We start from the raw sequence: 8,783 nt of genomic DNA, 5'->3' as shown, positions 1-8,783 counted from the left end.
GTTGGAGACCCAGGGTGACGTGACGCTGTGTGTCACAGTAACCCATTCAAAATGTTAGAATAACATCAGTGTAGATTCCCACACTGTTTGGGGCTCAAGAACTTCCCCAACTTTTAAGAGTGTTTTTTTTTAATGGTAATGCTTTTCTTTCATGATAGGACTCCCCAGCCCCAAACCTCTCCCTAAACACACACAAACACATTGATGGTGCTATATAAATAAATTATAATAATAATAATCTTCCTCCCCAGTTATCAACATTAAACCCCATCATAGCTAATAAGAACCGGAGCAGTATATATCCATACTGTGATTCCCAGTCAGACTGGATTGCCAGCGTAGGGTGGGAAAAGGAGGGGAAAACTTTCCTGGAAATATTCCTCCTTCCCACCTGCTTTCCCAGTGCAATGGGGCTCTTCCCTCGCACCCCTCCCTTCTGATCAGCTCTGAGGATTATGTGATAAATTCTAAAAACTGGCATGAACAAAACTCTCTGGTCAGTTCACAACAATTAAAGCCACAAAGCACATTATAGATTACAATATAATATGTAAACGTTTTTTCCCAAAGTTCTGCCTTTTAATTTTTTAAAAAATGAAAATAAGTGGAAAGCTGCAATTAGGGTGGAAGGAATCTTGTTAAGGGATGTTTGTACTGCCAGCTATTCTTCCTCTAAACCAGTCTTCCCCCAATCTGCTGCTCTCCAGAGGTTACCAAATAAAAGTAAAAAAAGTAAATTACTTTTGTAATAATTGTTTGAATACACTGTACTTTTAATATACCAAATGTAATAATTTTATGCCAAACCAACTTGGAAATAACTACATTTTATGTTACTAAAGTAACAAAGTGACTTTCAATCTGTGCTAATATTGCATTATTTCAATTTTTCTGAAAATTTCAGTTTTTTCCAGGGGAAAAAATGTGTGTTTTATCCATGGCTTCAAGATTTCTGGAAATTTACATCTCTATCCCCATTGTGGGCAAAAGCGGGGTTTGGGGCAAGGGGGTGGGATGAGAACAGCAATCGCTGGGAAGCTTTAAACACTCCCTTCCCACAAATTCTTCCCCCTCTCCTAATTTCAGCCTGGGAGCTTACTGGGATTTAGGAACAACATTTTTTAAAAAAAAGTTTGTATACAGCTTGTAAGTGGAAAGTGCTAACAGCCCTAACAAGTCATGATGGAATATAAAAAAAAAAAATACAATTACCCGTACCTGGAAAGTGTAGGTGATTGTCAGCAGAAATCAACTGGCTTCTGGGCTTGCCTGGCTCCCTAATCTTGAGTCAGTGGGAAAGGGCTCTAAGAGACTGAAGAGGAGAGGCTGCCCCGGATGCTGCTCTAGCCTCGATCCTCTAAAATAGCTGCGCTTTGCCTTCTAGAAGGCAGCCGCAAGCTGGGCCCATGTGGCTTCTTCTCTGAAACCGGAGGAGGTGACAGCACTTCAGCAAGGCTAACTCCTTGCCATGCCTTGCCGAGGCTGCCTTGTGTGGGTGAGCCCTCCTGGTAAAGCTGGCTCTGCCAGCAACTCGGGCAGCAAGCTCCTTGTTTGGGGGGGGGGCTTCCCCCAACCCCGGCGCTGCCACTGGTTAGAATTGTACTCTCAGAAATGTCCTTATTTCCCTGCAGTTGCTGGCATCTTTTTCTCCTTGCAATCTTACCATGTGGTTCGTACAACGCCCTCTCACGGCCTTTACCATTTTCTTTTAATTGGGTCGCTATACTCTCTCATTTAAAATAAGGCTAACAAACGTGACAAAGAATGTAAATATGCAGAGAGATCTCACAGCAGGTCTAAAAACAGACCATTAAACATTATCAAGCGGGATTTTGCTGGTGAGTTGCCAGGCTTCCAACACATTGAACTGGGCCGCCTTCACATTGGTGAAGGTTTTTTAAAGCAAGGTTTTTCTCAGTGACATGCATAGCACAAACGTCTTCACAGTTAAGAGTGGAGATGGCCCAAGATATACTAGCACCTGAGGTACATCATTCAAGAGATGCTTCCTATTAGGGGTGTGCACGGACCCCCCGCTCCGCTTCACTTGCAGATCCGCCATTTTTCGGATCGGGCCGCTCCGCCCCGCCCCCGCTCCGCCCACTTCCGCTCCGCTCCGCCCGGAGCTCCGGATCCGGATCCGGAGCTCCGTTTCCCCCCCCATAGGCTTGCATTGAAAGCTAAAAAATTATACAACTTTTTTTCTGTTCAAGTTAGAAACCTCATGTTTGGCACCATGACACCTCATGGGGATATACACATGCACGCCAAGTTTCAAAGCAATCCCATCATCCCCTGATTTTTGGCGAATTTTTGAAAATCGGGCACCCCACACACAACATCCCTGCGAGGTGTGTTAAAAAACACGGGGAAAAGCCCATTCAGATGAAGAAAGAGAAGTTTCCCAGAATCCCAAGTTACCTGTTTTGCCTATGCCCTCCTCCAACTTTGGGATCATCATGACCGGGAGCTGACTCTGCCCCTCAGCCCTTTGAAAAAGGTATTTTTCCCGCCAATTTTTTAAAAACTTCTAGCCCGCGACCCGTACGATGCAGAAAGTTGAGAGTGGTCTCAAAATGACCCCCATCCACGACTCTCTGTGCACAAGAATTTTCAGAATGATAGCTTAAACCCCCCCCCAGTTATCCCCGATTCTTTCCCTCAATGCAATCCTATGGGCGAAAAGCCGGAAACGCAGTTTGAGCCGCGCGGTTGACCCGATTTTCACAAAAATATAGCCCGCGACCCGTACGATGCAGAAAGTTGAGAGTGGTCTCAAAATGACCCCCATCCACGACTCTCTGTGCACAAGAATTTTCAGAATGATAGCTTAAACCCCCCCCCAGTTATCCCCGATTCTTTCCCTCAATGCAATCCTATGGGCGAAAAGCCGGAAACGCAGTTTGAGCCGCGCGGTTGACCCGATTTTCACAAAAATATAGCCCGCGACCCGTACGATGCAGAGAGGTGAGAGTGGTCTCAAAATGACCCCCATCCACGACTCTCTGTGCACAAGAATTTTCAGAATGATAGCTTAAACCCCCCCCCCCAGTTATCCCCGATTCTTTCCCTCAATGCAATCCTATGGGCGAAAAGCCGGAAACGCAGTTTGAGCCGCGCGGTTGACCCGATTTTCACAAAAATATAGCCCGCGACCCGTACGATGCAGAGAGGTGAGAGTGGTCTCAAAATGACCCCCATCCACGACTCTCTGTGCACAAGAATTTTCAGAATGATAGCTTCAAAAACAACGTAGTTATGCGCGATTATTTGCCGCAATGCAATCCTATGGCGAAATGTTTTCAAGATGGCGACCGGAGCGCTCCGCCTGAACTCGGAGCTCCGAAAAATGGCCGCTTCTCTTCGCCTTGCTTCTAGGGGGTCCGTGGTCCGCTCCTACTCCACCTCTGGGTAAGGCGGAGCAGGCCAATCCGCTACTGCTTCTACGCTCCTAATCGGAGCGGAGCACATCCCTACTTCCTATCTCTTTGTTGAGAAAGGCAGCCTAAAAATCTTTTAAAATGATGAGGAGGAGGAGGAGGATTGATGATTGATGGATACATGGAATTGTACAAGTTGTCAGAAGAACTGATTCAGGTGAAGAGGGTGAGGCAGCAGTGCTTGAGTGTTGGTCAACCAGGACAGGACCTTCTCGGTGTTAGACCCAAACCCTGGATCTCCCAATTCTGTCTAGCCCCTTCCCTATCTGTCCCATTTAAAAAGATAGCAAACACTGCCTACTTCAGCAGATCTAAATACAGAACGACTGTTCCCCAGATTGGATCATTTTTATTCTTGACTGTGGATATCTCATATTTCTCCTTTCTCTTTTTTACTGCTGCTCTCTTTATTTATTTATTTTATTTATTGACCTGTTCAAATGGCATGCTAATCCATGATGGTTAAGCATGTTGAGTTAAACATTATGGCTTAGCGTGTCAAGGGAACCATTACTTAAGGTTAATGCATTCTGTTAACCATTTTGTGGTTAAGCAGCATGGTTTAGCATGTTGTCTGAATGTGTTGAGTGAAACATTCCTAACCGTGATGGCTACTCGGTTTAAAAATGCTCACTAACCATTTGCTGCAAAAGGGTTCCCGGCCTAATCATGGCTTAGAATGTTATCTGAAAAGGCCCAGTATGTTGTTGTTTAAATTGTTTGGGATGTTGTTGAGTCCTAAAAACTGGTTTAGGGGTCTTCTTTTGGCCAAAAAGCAGCATGTAAAATATGATATTGATGCTGATATCAGTATAATAAGCAAGCAAATGGTTAGAATGCATGTAGAGTGGGATTTATATGGCATACGGAACTAGCCTGGGAGACAAAGAACTGTGCTAGACCAGTAGTTTTTTATTTTGTTTTGTTTACTTTGGCAGGATCTACACTACTGCTTTATAACAGTATTGAAGCGCACTGACAACTGTTGGGGCCCATGACACGTTCCATATATTATTTACAAACTGCTTTCAAAGCGTTATATTATGCTTGGTGTAGATCTGGCTTATATCTTGCTTTTTCCCCCTATTACAAAGAACACAGGGCAGCTTACATGGTCCTCCTCCCCTCCATTCCCTCCTCACAACAACAGTTCAGATAAGTTAGACTATGGGCACATCTACACCAAGCAGAATATTCCACTATGAAAGCGGTACATAAAAGGCAGGAGCCACACCAATGCTTTATTGCAGTATTGAAGTGCACCGACAACTGTTGGGGCCCATTGAGGCATACCATATACCGCTTTCATACTGCTATATCCTGATTGGTGTGGCTCCTGCCTCTTATATACTGCTTTCATAGTGCATTATCCTGCTTGGTGTAGATGAGCCCTGAGAGTCGATGACTGGGCCAAAGTCACCCAGTCAGCTTCATGGCCAAATGGAGACTAGAACCCAGGTCTCCTCAGGCCCAGTCCAACACACTAACCAACCACTACACCACACTGGCTCTCTTTCCCCATTGGTGAAGATACTTTTAAGTGCTTATGCATCTCCTAGCAACTGCCCACAAATCCTTAGGGAGGCACATTTCTTCTTCAAGGATCCTGGCCATTTGTGGTATTGTAAATTACTGTTAGGGTTATATAAGCACACATATAAACAAGATAGTGTGTTGGACATCTTCAGGTATAATTGACCACTTTCATCAAATCTGCCATGCTGGTTGTTTCATTAGTAACAAAACTGGTACATATTATTGATTGACAAGGCCAGCCCTGTCACTGGGCAGAGTGAGGCAGCAGCCTCAGGTGGCAGATCCTGGGAATGTCAAGGAGGCTTTAGAGCTGTCTGTGCCTGTGTCCCCTTTGCTAGTCCGCTGCCCTCCAGTGCAGTGGAGAGATGATCTTAACAGTGTTGAAGAAAGATTCAACTTCCTGTTCAGTTGGTTTCTGTACATGGAATGAGGAAGGTACCATCTTGTCTTTTGACTCAAACAGCAAAATGCCTTAGACTGGTCCTGTTGATTGGTTGCATTTCTATCACTAAATATTTATTAACCAGAATAGAAGGGAAGGGAAGAACATCAGAAGAGTCATGCAGGATCAGATCATGGGTCCATCAAGTCCAGCATTCTGTCCACAGAGTGACCAACCAGCTTTTGACTGGAAACCCACAAGCAAGACATGAGTGCAAAAGCACCCTCCCACCTTGCACCAAGGGAAAGATTAAAGCCATGATATTCAGCTATGTGCATGTGATGCTGTGCCCTTAATATATTCTGATCCATTCTGTTGGATATGTATCACCTTGACATCATTCAAATAGGAACGCTGAGCAGAGGCTTCCTCTCTGAGGATGAAGTGTAAGCCAAGATCACTCCTGCAAGGCATGGTTATTCAATAATCTCAAGAATTCACAGCTGTCAGGGGTACTTCACACCTCCTGAGAGTGCTAAACAAGATCTTAGCCATCACTAAGTCAATGGTGCTTGCTCTTTTTCGTTGGGGAAACTAAATTACTTCTTGATGGTGTTTTGTCAGGAATTGATGACACTGTCGTTTTGATGGGCTTTTAATTTATAACATCTATTAGGGCCACTGCTGCCAGGTTTTTAATGCGATTGTTTTACATGTTTTTGACTCTTAATCATTTGAATGTTATTGTTTTGTATCTTATGATTATATTGTATGTGTTTAAATTCATGTTGTAAGCAGCTGAAGGGATGGTTGTAGAAGAGTAGAGAATAAATAAAGTAGTTGTTGATGTTGAACAGCTAGAAACATTATTAGCAGAAAAACCAATCTATGCGTTGGTATATTACAGAGATGCTAATGTTGTCAGGTTTGACCCAGACCTAGTCATACTTAGAGTAGGCCCATTGGAATTGATGTTACTCATGACTTACTTGCCCTATTGATTTCAAGCATACTCTAAGCATGACTAAGTCTGGATCCAGAACATCAAATCTAAAGTTGCTGGTATTTTATTTCAACTTTTTGGGGAGCTTCTGTGCCTTCCATCATAGCTGTTTTGAAAGAAAAATAAACAAAACAGCAGATGCAGCTTTTACTGTCACAGCACCATGGTGAAAAGTTAGAGTTGCTCTGGGCCATGCTGCAGTTCTATAAATGTGCAGAAGCATTTTTCAAAGCCAAGGGCTGGATACATAGAGTCCTTCATACCAAGCAGTAAATAATGTTATGCAAAGAAACTGGGAGTCACACACAAAAAAGAGTAGAAAAAGGCAACCCAAAAATGATCAGTGGAGCTGGCGCACCTACAACTCACCTACAAGGAACCAATCTGAACATTAACTGAGCCTTACACAGCATTCAGCAACTACGTTTCTCCTCCAGGTGCCTCTTTGGAGGGTGGCAACAAGGGACAGGGCCTTCTCAGTGATGCCCCCCACCCCCAATTATGGAATAATCTCCTCAGAAAGGCCTCCTGATGAGAACATTATCTTTTCAGCGCCAGGTTAAAACTGTTATCTTCTCCCAGGCATTTGGCAGCATACAATGAGTTTTTAAATCAGGTCTTGGATTGTCTTCGGTTGATTGTTTCAAACTGTTTTGGATATATGTTCTCTGTGTGTGTTCTGTCTGTTTATATGTGTTTGTGTAAATGGTTTTACATTTTGTGTAATGTATTTTAATGGTTTTTAATCTTTGTGGAGCACCCAGAGAGCTTTGGCTGTAGGCCGGTATAGAAATATTATAAATGAAATGAGGAAAGGTTAGCATTGTTTGCAGGGTTTTTTTGTTTGTTTGTTTTTTGTTTTGTTTACAGGGCAAAAGGCAAACTATGGGAGACATGGCATGGAGAAATGGACCGACAGAGAGATATTTTTCTCCCTCTCTTATTTATTTATTTTATTATTTATTATTGCATTTATATCCCACTTTTTTTTCCTCCAAGGAACCCACGGTGGTGTACATAATCCTCCTCCTCTCCGTTTTGTCACCCAGTGGGTTTCCATGGCTGAGTGGGGAATAGAACTCGGATGTCCCGATTCCCAGTCCAGCACTTTAGCACTACACCACACTGTCTCTCTTAGTTCTCGAAACTGAGGTTACCCAATGAAACTGGGGTCATCCAATGGATTTAGGACAGGCAAAATGCAGCGTGTAGTTAAACAATGAAATTCACAAGATGTGGTGGTGGCCAGCCATTTAGATGGCTTTAAAGAGGATTAGACAAACTTGCAGTGGTGTAGCTGTAGCCAACAGCCCTTCAAATGAAAGCACGGCAGATGATGGAAACCATGGCAAACCAGTCTGGTGTCTGCAACTAGAAAGCATGGACATATCCAGGACACAAACTGGGGCTGATACTGTTTACTGCAACATCCTTTATTATTTTACAGAATCATTTCACAGTCAGGGAGTGGCTTGCCAGGCAGGTACATGATTACAGATGCTGATTTATTTCTACTTTTAAAAGATATGTTCTCCTTTTCTACAACAAAACAGTGCTTCTTCCCCAGTAAAGGGGTTTAGCTGCAGAAAGCTGGAGAAGCCAACTCCATTGTCTTCCTGTAGCCTTGATGCTGCTATGATTTAAGTGAATTTAAAATGCAAAACTTTTCTTTTCTTTTTGATCAGGGTTGGAAACTGAATCTAACATATCAGGAATGTAGAAGCAATTGTAAAGCAAGGAATGGTGTGTGGGGAGAGAAATGTTAATTGTGAGCTTCAGAATTAAAAGAGTACCCATGGAGGATGAGGATGAGGATGATATTGATATTTATATCCCGCCCTTTTCCCAGTACTGGGACTCAAAGCAGTTTACAAGATTAAAACATGTACAATTAAAACATATAAATATAAATTACAAAAGTTAAAATAGAATTAAACCTACAGTAAAATTAAAAACATGTTTTAAAAAATTAAAAACTATAACAGATTACAAGGAGGGATCCAATACATTAACACAGACCCAGTGTAGTTCCAAAAGCCTGCTGAAACAAAAAAGGGTTTTTCCTGCCTCTGGAACGGTAGCACAGAGGGAGCCAGCCTAGCCTCCCTGGGAAGGGCGTTCCAGAGCCTTGGACCAGCCACCGAGAAGGCCCTCTCCCGCGTACCCATCAGGCGTGCCTGGGACGTTGGTGGGTTATCTAAAGAGGAAAACTTAAGATAATTAGTCCACGGTCTAACACTACCTAGCTGCATGTCTGAAAATTCATGGAGGATAAGGCTATCAGTGGCTACTAGTCATGATGACTATATGTCTTGATAGGCCTTTAGTCAGATCCTGAGAGGATCTCGTGTTGTTTTTAACATCACTGCCACCAAGTATAAAGCTACCATTTTGAATGTCAGCCCCCTTAACCAAAGCCTTC

The sequence above is a fragment of the Elgaria multicarinata genome, chromosome 6, assembly GCF_023053635.1.
Source record: "Elgaria multicarinata webbii isolate HBS135686 ecotype San Diego chromosome 6, rElgMul1.1.pri, whole genome shotgun sequence".
Classification (NCBI taxonomy): Eukaryota; Metazoa; Chordata; class Lepidosauria; order Squamata; family Anguidae; genus Elgaria; species Elgaria multicarinata.
This window is presented reverse-complemented; position numbering follows the sequence as displayed.